General features: G+C 55.6%; 1 long non-coding RNA gene across 1 annotated transcript; it reads right to left on the bottom strand.

The window, feature by feature from the left end:
• Positions 1-10,229: 10,229 nt before the first annotated feature.
• On the bottom strand, positions 10,230-13,264 carry LOC102157253. The gene is made up of 3 exons (XR_005365157.1): positions 12,933-13,264; positions 10,864-11,128; positions 10,230-10,288 (listed from the first exon to the last, which is right to left on the bottom strand). It is a non-coding gene; the product is annotated as an uncharacterized LOC102157253 (long non-coding RNA).
• Between the last annotated feature and the right edge of the window lie 482 nt (positions 13,265-13,746).

Below are 13,746 nucleotides of genomic sequence, written 5' to 3'. Positions count from 1 at the left end.
AGATACAATCGGTTTTTCAACCCCGTCAATCGTACTGATTATAGGTTCTGCCTCTAGGGGCTTTTGAGGCCAAGTGTATCAATAGAGTCCGACCTGAAGGCCCTAAGCTACAAGAACCCGACGTTTCTCAGGCCCGTCCCTCCACTGACCCTTCACTGCTGCTCGGGTTCAGTCACAGTGGCTGCACCTGCGCTCGGCCGCTTCTAATGCAGTCTGTACGGTGACCTTAATGTAACGCTGGTGCCCCGTGTCCCCGGCCTGCCCCACGGGTGCTCTCCCTCCGTCGCGCTGCATCTGCTTCTTGACTGGCCAGAGGGGATCTGGGTATTTCTGTGAGATAAATGACCAAATTTGGTAGGTCTCACTTTGTCAAAATTAAAAAGGCATTATTTAGTGAAAGGGAATATAAGGGAAGGGAGAAGAAACACGTAGGAAATATCAGAAAGGGAGACAGAACATAAAGACTCCTAACTCTGGGAAACGAACTAGGGGTGGTGGAAGGGGAGGAGGGTGAGGGGTGGGGGTGAATGGGTGACGGGCACTGAGGGGGGCACTTGATGGGATGAGCACTGGGTGTTATTCTGTATGTTGGCAAATTGAACACCAATACAAAATAAATTTATTATTAAAAAAATAAAAAATAAAAGGGCATTATTTTAAGTCACGGTGCCCGAAGCTGGGTTATTCATCAAGTGGTGCTGGCTCACCCTCGGCGGGCGGAGCGCCCCTTAATACAGGTGACGCTCCAGAAGGTTGACGACTTGGTCATAAAAAAGATGCAAAATAAAATCGAGAATATATTTCACACGTTTTGCAGGGAGGGCCTCTTTTATTTTAAAAGCACTTGAAGCAGACCATGGACAGGAAATATTGGCGACGTTAGAACACGCTGAAAGGAAGTGCAGAGATCGTAGCTGATGAACTAACGTCTGTGAAAGATGAAATCCTCTAAAGCCAACAGCAACAGTCAGACTGAGACAAGTGGGCCAGAAAGTCCAGCGGAAAGAGAAGAAAAAGAAATGAGGAGGAGGAGGAGACGCAGTGAAGGAACGGGAAAGAAATCCAACCCCGGAAGCATTAAGCAAAGACAAAGTGAAAGGGAAATTGTTGGTCAAGAGCATCGGAGGGTGGGGGAGGAGCGCAGAGCGCGGGTGACCCTGCTTTCAGCACAGCTCCCTCCACCCCTCCTCGTGCTAAGCGACGACTTCTCGCTTCCACTGAACAAGAGCAGGAACATGTATGGCGTGGGCGGGACAGGCAAACCGGACACACCACACACGGGCATCTGTGCGCAGACATGAGGACCCGGGAAGGTGTGGGGTGGACACACAGGCCCGCCTGGGGCTGCGGCCTGCAGGAGGCAGTGCTGTCCATGGAAGAACAGGCGAACACAGGCCCGAGGACGCTTGGGCACCCAAGTCCTCACAGGGGCCATCGGGATGCAGGCCTGGCGCCACCCCACCGTGAACACACGTCCGATCTCCAAAGCCTGGTGAGCCCGTCCCCGGGGCAGCGGCTGGAGCTGTTCCCTGTGCAGACCCTGCCCTCGCTGCCCAGCTAGAGCCTAGGCTCTGCCCTCAGCATGGAAGCCTGGGGCCCTTCATCCTTCACGTTTCTGCATCCTCGCTTCCAAAACAGGACGGCATCGGGTCCCTTGGGGCGACCACAACACATACCACAGACGAGGACGCAAACAATGGGTTCTTTTTGCCACCCAGTTCCTGGAGGCCAGAGGTCTGAGATCCGGGAGTAGATGGAGCTGGTTCTCCTGAGGCCCGTTTGCCGTGTAGACACCGTCCCTCCCCGTGTCTGTCCATGTGCATGTCTGTGTCCTGGCCTCCTCTTCTTACAAGGACAAGGACCATATGCATTAGGGGCCACCCCCCAGGGCCTCCTTCTACCCCAATCACCTCTTTAAAAACCCTGTCTCCAAATTCAGTCATGTTCTGAGGTCCTGGGAGTCAGGGCTTCAACACGAGGATTTGGGGGGACGCAGTTCAGCCTTAGGAAGGAGGAGCGGGGTCAGGGCCTGCCTCAGAGGGTGCGTGAGAGCATCGAATGGTGGAATATCTACAATCTCTGCAGAATGCCGAGGAAGACCCTGCGCCTGACCTGGATCAAGGACTCCAAGGCTCCCGACACCCTGAGTCCAGCACGGGCAGCAGTCACGCCTTGGCTTGCCATCCTGAAGACCCCAAATCCTGATGGGACCGTGTTATAGTCATTGCGGGAAGTTCGATAATAACAAAAATTGTAGGGGCACCTGGGTGGCTCAGTGATTGACTATCCACCTTGGGCTCAGGGTGTGACCCCGGGGTCCCAGGATCTAGTCTGGCATCGGGCTCCCCACAGGGAGCCTGCTTCTCCCCCTGCCTGTGTCTCTGCCTTTCTCTGTGTTTCTCATGAATAAATAAATAAAATCCTTTTTAAAAAGAAAAGAAACCATAGTAGCAGAGAGCTCCGAGCGCCAGAGCCAGCATTTGAACACAGACCTCTGGCGTCCCAGCGCCCTCTCTGGACCACGTTCCTAACTAAAATGGCACAAAACTGATAAGAAACATCTAAATCTTCAACAGGAAAAGATGCTGGTGCCCATCGTCAGGAGGCTGGGGGGTTACGAGGTTTCCAAGTCGTCCACATCCTCAGGGATCCCCCAAGATGGCTCATGGTGTCAAGTGTGAGAGACGCTGCGGGTCTGAGTGCCCGCTGACCCCGGGTCCCTCTCCAGTGCCCAGTGTCTCTGGCTTCTCACAGCTGCCATTTCCTTCTAACAGAAACCTGCAGGTCCCCCTACCTGAGGCCCGCGTAGTTTCGCTGTCCTGTGTCGAGAAATCAAGCTGACAGCAGTGCTAACAGCGCTTCGGAGGGACGTGCCCTCCCCCCCCAACTTTTGGTTTCGGTAATTGCTGCCTGAGCCTCGAAGACTAGAAATCGTTCTTCATCTCACGCATGAGGAGTCTGCATCTGATTGATGACAGGCACGGAACCCCCCGTGCCGCGGAGCCGCTCTAATTTGCAAGCTAAAACAATATTAGCAAATTGTTAATGGTCCGGAAAAGTGCAGTTGAGGCCTTAACGGTGGTGCACAGAGCTTGCCGCCGGCCGCCGCTGCTCACCTGCCTTCCCGCGATGGCAGCAGGAGCAGAGGACCTTAAACCGCGTCACCGATGCAGGACGTGGCTGCCGGGCAGCAGAGGCGGGTCCTCACCAGAGTGGACGCTAGTGCTGGGCCACCCTCGGGGAGAGCCCGCCTGCCCTTCCGCCGCTGCCGGACAGCCTCTGCGAGCTCTTCTTGCAAGGAGGAGGTCTCTTTGCTGGGGACACAGCCCCCACGTGGCCCCGGGGCAGCCGGACGTGGAGCTAGGGGCTCTGCGGTGTCCCAGGTGTGGACGGAGCTCGGGGCACTCGCGGGCTGCCCAGGTTTGGAGGGGAACGTTCGTCCCTGCACCCACGGATGGCAACAGGGATGTCAGGCGGGCATGGTCCGTGGTGGGGGGGGGGGGGACCTTGCAGCTCTGAACAAGCAGCGTTGAGGGCAAGCGGGTGCAGCGTCAGGCTAAGGGCAAGCTGGTTACTGTGGGACCTGAGGTCGGGAAACCCCAGGGCTGAGGCTCCAGCGCCCAGACGCCCAGTGCTCGGAGAGCCGAGCACAGCCTCCCGGGCCTCTGGGAACCCGCAGGTTTTCTATCAGCACAGCTTCGCCCTGACTATACCGTGGGCGCCGTGAGGGGCCCACGCAGCCTGTCCCACAGCGACATTCCCCGCGGGTTCTGCAAACACACATCACAGGGCGTGGAAGGCATGTGCGGGGCTGCGTGTGCACTGCGCCCAGCCCCCAGGCGCACTCGGGTCCACCGCTGTGTCATCACGGTTCTTGCTCGGAGTGCGTGCGTGGAGGCGGCGAGGGGACCGAGGAGCGGGGAAGGACGGCCCGCTCCCCCCAACGGTGCGCACTTAATCCTGCTCCCCTCTCAGCTGCTGCTGGGGAAGCTGGGGAAGCTGGAGTCACGTCCCTCTGCACACGGATATGGGCACCTCTCGGAAGTTCCTGGAATCACAGCCCGCTGCCCCAAGAGGCCACCGGCCCCTGTTGGGACTCCCGGAGTGTCCGCACGTCCCTCCTCCAGTCCACCCGCCTGACCTCTGACACACCTGGCCCTGGAGCCACTTCTAGGATGTTTACCAGGGCAGCTGGGCGCCAGTGGGGACCCAAGCCAAGTCTGCACTCGGAGCCCCGTCCCCCTGAGGAGCCCCACCCCCGGCTCTCCCAGGACAGAGTTGCCCAAAGACCCTGCCACCCGCCCCACCCCCACTTCCCTCATGGCCCTGGGCTCCCGCACCGGGACCATCCCTGCAGCCCTGCAGCGCCCCCTGGGGCGGGCATCTGAGGGCACCGAGTCCACAAATCTGCAGCTGCCCATCCCAGTTCAGGCAAGTTCTCTCTCCAATCCTACACTCGTATCAGTGCCCCCAAAGGAAGGGGCTCTTTCTGTTGTCATTGCCATGATTTCGGTGCCAGTACTGAGTTTGTGACGTTAAGAACACACCCAAACGCGTTCGCAAGGGATCATACACTTCAATAAGAAATTGCCGTTTGTGGATGGCTTCACATTGTGGATGTCACTTTACTTAATGCTTCACAAACAAGCCGGAGACTTAACAAGATTGTCTCCATCTTGCACCAAAGAAGTGGAGAGGTGGGCGCGGGGAGTCGCGAGCCACGGCCACACGGGTCCCATGCTGCGCGTCTGTCGGTTTCTCCACATTGTTCAGGCCAAAGACACAGACATCTCCGCTTGTGACCACAGGGGGAGGAAAGTCGGGCGTGGATGTGCCGACCTCGCCGGTGGGGCCTGGAGTCCTGCGCGTGCCACGGGCCTCCAGCGGGAACCACCAGCCACGCCTGGTGCACAGGCTGGCCAAAGACGAATCACAGGAACACATACAAAGGGGGGCGTTGTGGGGGGAACCCCAACTCCACCGAAGCGCTTGGCAGGCTGCACCGTGATGATCACAAGACAGGTGCACAGAGGCACAACCGGGTCAAGGCTGCGATCGTACTTGGCCCATCCACCTTCCAGGGCCGGGCCGGGCCATGAGCCTCCTGCCGCCAGAGGAGGAGGGCAGTACGGGGCACACCCAGACGGGTTCCCCAGGGCACACACGAGGTGGCGTACACAACTCCCGGGGGCCAGGTGTCCGAAATCCGGGTGTGGGCAGCACCGTGGTGTCCCTTGGAAGGCCCAGCAGGAGCACCCATCACTGGGTCTCAGCTCGTGGTGGTGCCCACCTTCCCAGGGGCCCCGTGGCCTCCAGACACAGCACCCGACCTCTGCCCCCGTGCATCCCTCTGCCTGCCCCATGCCCACTCATCCTAGGGGGACACCAGTCACTACACTGCGGTCCCTCCGACACCAGGGACTCACCCCAACTGGGTCACTTTTGCAAAGACCTCATTTCCGACTAAGGTCACACTCAGAGTTTCTGGGGCCTGGACGCCAACGTATCTTTTGGAAAACACAGTTCGGCCCGTACATCACTGAACACACGCTGAGGATGGGACAGGCCACCGGGAGTAATATCGATGCGTGTTATTAAATTATGAGATGGGATAAGCCCATTAACATGTTACATACCCTATTTTCACGATAAAGCCTAATCGCTGCATTATAATAACTTTGCCAAAAGAATGGTCAGCAAGAATTAATCTCAAGATCAATAACCTCAGAAGTACTTGTAATTCAAATGAACTCTTAATTCTACTGACGCAGGACTCAGCTAACCTGACACGTGGCGGATCCAGTTCAGCAAAAACACACTTGTGATGTGGAGTCAGAACGCGGGTCACAATGACTCACTGTCCCCCGCGGTCACCTTGAAGATCCTGCCACAAGGCCCCGCAGGGCACTGGGTGCATTCACCCGCCTACCCACCCACTGAGCGGGTCTCTGACATACCATCCACGAGGGTGTGCAGGCTTTGCGGGGGGGCACTGTTGACAAGGTTGCAGACTGGCCACAGGAGTGGTCTCAGGTCTGCCGACAACCGCCGGGCGGACGTGAGGTGTCAGCGGGACTGGACCAACCAGCATCTTTGGTTGCAAGAAAATCGACACAACTAAGACCCTTTCATCACAGGAGAGTCAGAGGAAGATCCCACATGTTTCCTTCTAAGGACCCAGGGAGTAATGGAGGGATCGGAAAGCGGGCCTCGAAGGGAGGTGGCAGCAACAGCGGGTGGCAGGTGGCCACAGGAGGGACACCAGGGATGTGACTCAGGCCCGGACACAGAGGGGAGGCAGACACGGAGGCCTCCAGACACAGCCGTGTCTACACGGGGGGACAGAAGTGACCCCGGGGTCACACCGGTGTTTACCAAAACCAGCACAGTCATCTTCGGAGGGTCATTCTCAATATGACCTTCGTGGCTTCCAGAGGAAACGAGCTCCCATCCGAAACTCCCCATCACACAAGGAAACACCTCCATAAACGAGAGTCGGCACCATCATACCACGCGCCCAAGGGTGAGGAGTCTGCAGGAGCACGCGTGGGCGTCACCGACGGCTACGTGAGAAGTCAGTAATCAGCAGGCACGATTTTTTTTTTAAGGTTTTATTTATTTATTTGAGACAGAGAAAGAGAGAGCACGAGCAGGAGGAGGAGCAGAGAGAGAAGCTCGGAGCCCGATGCGGAAGTCGTTCCCGGGACCCTGAGATCATGACCTGAGCTGAAGGCAGATGCATCACCAACTGAGCCCCCCAGGCACCCACAACAGGTATGATTTTTAAAACCACAGGTTTCAAAAAAATAATAATAAAGAAATAAATAATAAAATAAAATAAAAATAAATAAATAAATAAATACCACAGGTTTGAGATGATAAACACAGTCCTAACCAACAAAAGGCTCAAAAAGCACATTGCGGAGGGAAGAAAACAATACTGAGCAGCGAGCGACAGTGCATGAAGCAGGAATCAGCTCGCGTGAGATTGGGCGACACTGCTGTGAGGAAAGGTACAGAATGTAACCCTGGGACACAGAAACCAAGGTGCAGACCATGAGAGAAACGGGACGTAAGTGAGCCTAACGGGGCTTTAGGGGAAGAACACCCAGGAGGACAGACGACCTGGTGTGTCCTATGAAGAGACCCAGCAAATACACAGTCTCCCGCTAGGTCGGAGACTAGGAGAGGCGACCAGAGGCGATCAGACATTGTTCATCAGGAGGTGGGGAGACCGGCTCGCTGCAGCGAACACGGGAAGGTGGAGAGAGCAACAGCTTTGTGCATTTGAAAACTGGAATAAAATACACGATTCTCAAAAGCATCAAAATTTACTTAAGAAAAAATAGAAATTCTCATAGTCCTACAAACAGTGAATAAACGTAGCACGTACGTCACCTTCCAGGGACAGGCCATCCTGTGCTAATAAAAACTTGCAAAGAAATAAATATCCTCTAAATCCTTCAGTGGGCTCCCAGAAGTCTGGTAACAGAACAAAGTATAGATGTTAAAAGTCCAAGCAAAACAGGGGTAGAATTATCTCATAATCAATAAAAATATGTGTTTGATTCATCTAAGACATACAAGAGTGGCTTTATATGCAAAAAATATATAATTATCACTCAGCAAATTTACTTATTAAGAAGGAATGAGGATGTTACGATTACCCTGGTGTATGCAAAAGATTATCTTATAAAACCGAGTATTTATTTATGATTTCAAAAATCACGATTTTAAAAAAGCTCTTAGAAAAACAGTGATAGAATAAATCGTCCTGGGATGTCTGGGTGGCTCAGCAGTTGAGTGTCTGCCTTTGGCTCAGGGCCTGATCCCAGGGTTCCGGGATCGAGTCCCACGTCAGGCTCTCTGCATGGAGCCTGCGTCTCCCTTTGCCTGTGTCTCTGCCTCTCTCTCTCTCTCTCTCTCTCTCTGTCTCTCATGAATAAATAAATAAAATCATTTAAAAAAAAAAAAGAATAAATCTTCCTTAACCCAACAAATGCGGCCGACCAGAAACATGCAGCACACAGAATTCGCACGGGAGACCTGACTCCGTGCAGACGGGCAGCCACAAAAGGCGGTTCTTGAGATGATAACAGAAGGTCTCCTCATGCCTGGGAACGATTGCTTAAAGCAAATAAACAAATATAAAACACTAACCATAAAATTAGACATTTATTAATATAATTACATTAAAATATGAACATCTGTTCAGCACAAGACACCATAGAAACTGAAAAAAGCGGCAAATTGAGGGTTGTTAGTGACACGGAGCCAAACCATCAGCGGGAAAGACACATAACTGAACAGAAACACAAACACAGACGATACCCACGATCTCAGGCTGGACGCTAGTTTTTTTAACACAATGTTTTGTGACTTATGTCACATATATTATCTTACATGTATCAAACGTAGAGGAAGTTTATTAATTCACAAGAATTAAAATCCCAGAGTTCACAAGAGCCTGGTGTCTGAGGTCATCAGAGGATCAGTGATGTCACCAAATATCCGTTTCTTCTGGATTTCTCTACGGAGCCTCCCGCGGGCCTTTGTTCCAGGCGTGGCTTCCTTGCTGGTCACGGGTGGTGTCCCCACGCACTCAGCTTCTTGCTCCTGCCCTCACCGCGAGCAAGAGGAATGAATCCACCTCCTGCTTCCCTGGAGAAGCAGCGGGAATCTCCCCTGCGCCACCGCGGGGCAGCCACGCTCGCCTCCAACACACCCCTGGCCGAGAGCGGAAGGAGGTCACCGCTCAGCGGGGACTCGGGGGTGGGCGCCTGAAGGGAGGAGGGGGACCTGACTGACTGGGAGCAGCCAGAGGTCAGGGTCAGGTCAACAGGGAACCAGGAGGAGTGGAAGGTCAAGATTAGGTCAGCAGAGAATCAGGTGCAGTGAGAGGTCAAGGTCAGGTCAGCAGAGAACAGGGATTAATGGGAGGTCAAGGTCAGCGGAGAACTGGGAGCAGCAGGAGGTCAGGGTCAGGTCAGCAGCGAACGGGATTAACGGGAGGTCAAGGTCAGGTCAGAGGAGAACCAGGTGCAGCGAGAGGTCTAGGTCAGGTCAGCAGAGAACTGGGATTGGTGGAAGGTCAAGGTTAGGTCAGCAGTGAACAGGGAGTGGCGGGGGTCAAGGTCAGGTCAGTGGAGAACTGGGAGCAGCAAGAGGTCAGGGTCAGGTCAGCAGAGAAGCTGAGTGAGAAGCCGAGCAGGTGTCGGGCCGTAAAGGTGTGTCTGTAAGTCCTTCTGCGCTCGACTGTCTCCGGCACGGGTGTCTGATCCGTGTGCAGTGTCCTCTGTGCCTCAAGGAGCAACGCGCCCACCACGGGTCCGTAGGGAGCACAGCCAAGCTCGAGACACAATCTGCCACCAGAGTGAGGACTTTGAAACCATGGGTGGTGGGCTCTGAGGACGTGGGCCCCGTGAGCAAGGCAGCCCCCACCTGTGTGCTCACCTCCAGAGCCGCCTCTGCCCATGTGGCGGGACCAGAGCGCCACTCAGAGGCCGGGGTGACAGCCCGCCCCCGGAGACACGAGGGGCGCTGACCTGCCCGCCCGCCCCCCGCCGCCTCTCACATGGAGACGTACACGTCCCGCTCACAGGGACCCCTGCACGGCCGTCGCCGTCACTGGCTGGGGCTCACGCCAGTGTAGACCCAGTGTAGACCCTCCCCCGGAGCTGCAGCAGGGACAGGGAGGGGGGCAAGCTGGCCATGGAGCCCTGAGGCCACGACCCGTCTTCACAGCCATCGGTCCCCAGCGCCGGCTGCTGGTTGGCAGCGGGCAAGACCCATCTGCGCTCAGAGAGGCCTGCGATGTAGACCACCCGGAGTTCTGCTCTGTTAAGTTCTGAGTGTTTTAAAACCTCTCACCTCGCGGAGTCTACGGGCTGTGCAACAAGGAGGAGCCCGGAGCACAGGAAGCCCGGCACTTGGGGCGAATCGTGTGTGGACGGCGAAGGCACCGAGGAGCACCGTCCGTGCCCCACGCACCCACACCCCTGCGCGCCCTCCCTGACCCTGCTGACCACGTCCTGGAAACAGCGGGGGCAGCGAGCTGGGTTGACAGCACAGGGACCACACGTCATCAGAATATTTCTTTTTTTTTAATATTTATTTATTCATGAGAGACAGAGAGAGAGAGAGAGAGAGGTAGAGACACAGGCAGAGGGAGAAGCAGACCCCATGCAGGGAGCCCCACATGGGACTCGATCCAGGGTCTCCAGGGTCAGGCCCTGGGCTGAAGGCGGCGCTAAACCACTGAGCCACCCGGGCTGTCCTCAGAATATTTCTAAAAAGAGAAAATGCAAACAGTATCAGGAAAAGCCAGATCAATGTTGTTTTTAAAGTAAACACAGATTTTCGGCAAGACCCCCTGAATCGGATTCTTTCCTCCCAGGTTCAGCATCCGCCAGGCAACTCTCCCGTGGGCTCCAGGCTCCGGGCCGACGCAGCCAAGGTATCGGGCAGGGCAGGGATGAGGTGGAGGATGGGAAGGTGGAAACGCGTGTCTACAGGGAGCGGGGAGGGGCTCCAAATCCGCCTGCGGGAGGACAGGCCAGACCCTCGCTCCTCTCCTGGCCCGACCCCGCACGGTCATCGCGGGTGCACCCGTGATGTCCGACAAGGGCCCACCCACCACCCCAGGTTCTAGAAGGAAACTCTGAAAACGCTCCTCCTGCTGGAGCCTCTGGGGCCTCCCTCCCGTAGATGGTTCCGAGGAGAGTGGAAACCCGGAGCGGAGATGATAAAGCCTTTACAGGCTCCTCTCACCACGCCTTTTCTCAAACCTTCCAGAAGCATCCAGCCCGCACCCCCTCCTGGGTCCCTCCACCCCCATGCGATGCTGCGTCACAGGAAACGCACCTGCAACTTCGCTCGGTAAGTTGAGTCTCCGCATTTCGGGGTCGTCCTGCGTGTCTACACGTGGAAATATTCAAGTGCGACCGAGCGCGGGGCCCAGGGCAGCCAGGCTTCGGATCCAGGGGCAGAGCCTCCAACCTGATGGGCGGTCTCCCTGTCCCCTCTACGCCCGTCACCTCCCCTGGTCACCACGGGGCAGGTCACCCACGCGCACCTGGCCTCTGCGATATTAAAGACCCGAGTCCTTGCGGATAAGGGTCCAGACCCACTGCAATGAAAGAACCACAGTCCACAGGCACATTATTGAAGACTATTATTTTTAGATTTTGATTCATTTTGTTAAATGAGTCTTTAAAATGATGTTCCAGTTGACATTCCTTCCATTGTTATAAAAATATCTTCTCCCTGCAGACTTGCTGACTCTAGCAGACTATTTTTTTTAATCTTTGTTTAAATATATAAGCAAAAAGAATGTAGAATTTGGCTTTTTAATAAGGAATACCTTGATTATATAAAACATACATCAGAAATGTTTATTTCCCGTTTCGTGTTCGCTGCTTTGCAGTTTGACCGTTTTCCTGGTGGTTGCAAGAAGACGACGGCGCGGCTGTAACGCTGGAAGAGTCCATGGGGGCCCCGCAGGTGAGACTCCCCAGCCTCCCAGCTCATGAAAAACCCCAAGATGCCCCATGTCGCTCTGTCCTGAGGACAAATTTCCCCACAGAGACGGGATGGGTCCCTGCTCTCTGCTCTTCCTGGAAAAAAATAAAATCAGCCTAAGCTTTTACACTAATTTCTTCTGTGAAAAGAGAGTGAAAAAGATAGTTTCGGGGATTCTCACATCCTGTCCCGATGCCCTGACCCGGACTCAGGAAGCCCAGTTGCCGCAGTTTCCCCGAGGCCCCACGTGGGACTGCGGGTGTCCATCCCATCAGCCTTAAGGAGTTCGGCTCGGCCAATCCACAGCTGGATCCTTGGCCCAAAATCGTCACCGCCCCAGGACCCAGCACGGCCACCTCTGTGACGCTCGCTCCCCACGACCGCACTGGCACCCAAGGGTCTGAGCTCCGGGGCCGCGTCCCCGACTGCAAGGCCTGCCCTTGTGATGAGTCAACCGACCCAGCGCGTGAGGCGAGTCCCCTCTGTCCCCCCACAGCCGGCCCCGCTTAGGCCTCCGGGCCCCCCACAGCTTCAGAGATGCCTCGTCCCACCACCCCTCCTGCCCACCTGCACCCCTCCTGGCCCTGGGTGTGGGGGACCCACTGCTTCTGCGCTGACCTCAGGGGCAGGCAGGAGGGAGAGGAGGGGCCTCAGTTCCAGCCTCCAGCCAGGCCTAGCAGCGCCTCCAGGTCCCTCCTGTAGCTCCCTCCTCGAGGACCCTCCTCCAGCTCCTTCCTCCAGCTCCCTCCTCCAGGACCCTCCTCCAGGACCCTCCTGCAGCTCCCTCCTCCAGCTCCCTCCTCCAGGACCCTCCTCCAGGATCCCATGAGGGGAGGGGCACCCTAGGGGCAGCCTGCAAGCCTTGGCCACTGACTGTGAGCCCAACTCTCAACAGCCCACATACAACCCAGGGTTAAATGCTTAGAGATGCCAGTGAGGAAGAATCTGAGCCTTTTCCTGAAAACCAGGGAACGTCCCTACAGCGTTCAGAATCATCCCTGGTCAAAATTCTTAACACCCGTGGGTAGCAGGACAGCATACCACGTAGGCATCAAGGCATCGTGATGGGATGTTGGCGACAAAGGGATCGAGCAGGAAGCTCGGAAACAGAGCCGCGTACTAGCAGCAGCAGCCCGTGCCCCCTCGGGCCAGACAAGTGACCCTCTGAAACACCAGCAGACCCAGGAGCACCACCTGGAGCCTGAGGAGGGGAGGGCCCTGTCTCCACCTACTGGGACGCGTGGGCCACGTGTGTTGCTCCCCACAGCCCTTAGGTAGGGCCGGGCCGCCGAGCTCTGGCGGCTGGAGCACATGAGTGCATGAGGCCACATGCCACCCACTCCGAGCCCGACAACACTCAGGATACCCCGGGCCTCACGTCTCCTTCTGCGGCGACTTCCGGAGCCACTCACCTCAGCAGCGGATTGGCAGGAGGGGTCATCCCGAATCCCGGCCGGAGCCACCAGCCCCGGAGCGCAGTGCAGGGCGGGCAGGTGGCCCCGTGGCTTGTCCCGGCCTCACACAGGCATGTCGCAACCTGGGATGAAGTAGACGAAACTTTAGAATTTCCAGCACAAAACATGGTTAGACATCCACATGAACCGGATGTGAGAAAGTTTTTCTTTTTGAAAAGTGTTTGGTTGTATTCCAGGTCCTTGGCAGGACAATATGTTTTTTAGAACCAGCTTGCCAATTTCCATGTTTTATACGCGGGCTGTTGGGATAAATTAATCTGGAGAGAACAGTCAGCTCACGAACACTGTGTCTCCAGCCCACAGAGGCGGCTCCCGAGCTTTCTGGCCACGGAGCTGACTGCGCTCAGCAGAGCTCTGCAGCTCCCGCGCTGACCCCACGCAGCCTGCGGGGACGCGCTCCTGACACGCCGCACTGCGGCCCGAAATGGGGTTCCTTAACTCACTTTCCACCCATTTATTGCTGGTTCCACTAACACAACGGTTTTACTGTTGACCCGGTTACCATGCTAATAGTTCTCCCATAGACACCTCAGGATTTTCCACATAGACAATCCTGCGATCTAAAAACAAAGGAAAAATAAATAAATAAATAAATAAATAAATAAATAAATAAATAAATAAATAAATAAATAAATAAATAAATAAAAATAAAAATAAAAACGAAGAAAATTGTGTCCTTTCTGTGTGAATATAGTGCACTCGTGGCCCTTGTCTCAGGGCCTTGCTGTCCCGCAGTCAGTGCGCTGCTCCA

This window comes from Canis lupus, chromosome 10 (genome assembly GCF_011100685.1).
Source record: "Canis lupus familiaris isolate Mischka breed German Shepherd chromosome 10, alternate assembly UU_Cfam_GSD_1.0, whole genome shotgun sequence".
NCBI lineage: Eukaryota > Metazoa > Chordata > Mammalia > Carnivora > Canidae > Canis > Canis lupus.
The sequence above is the reverse complement of the archived record's forward strand: the minus strand, read 5'-3'. Positions and strand labels throughout refer to the sequence as shown.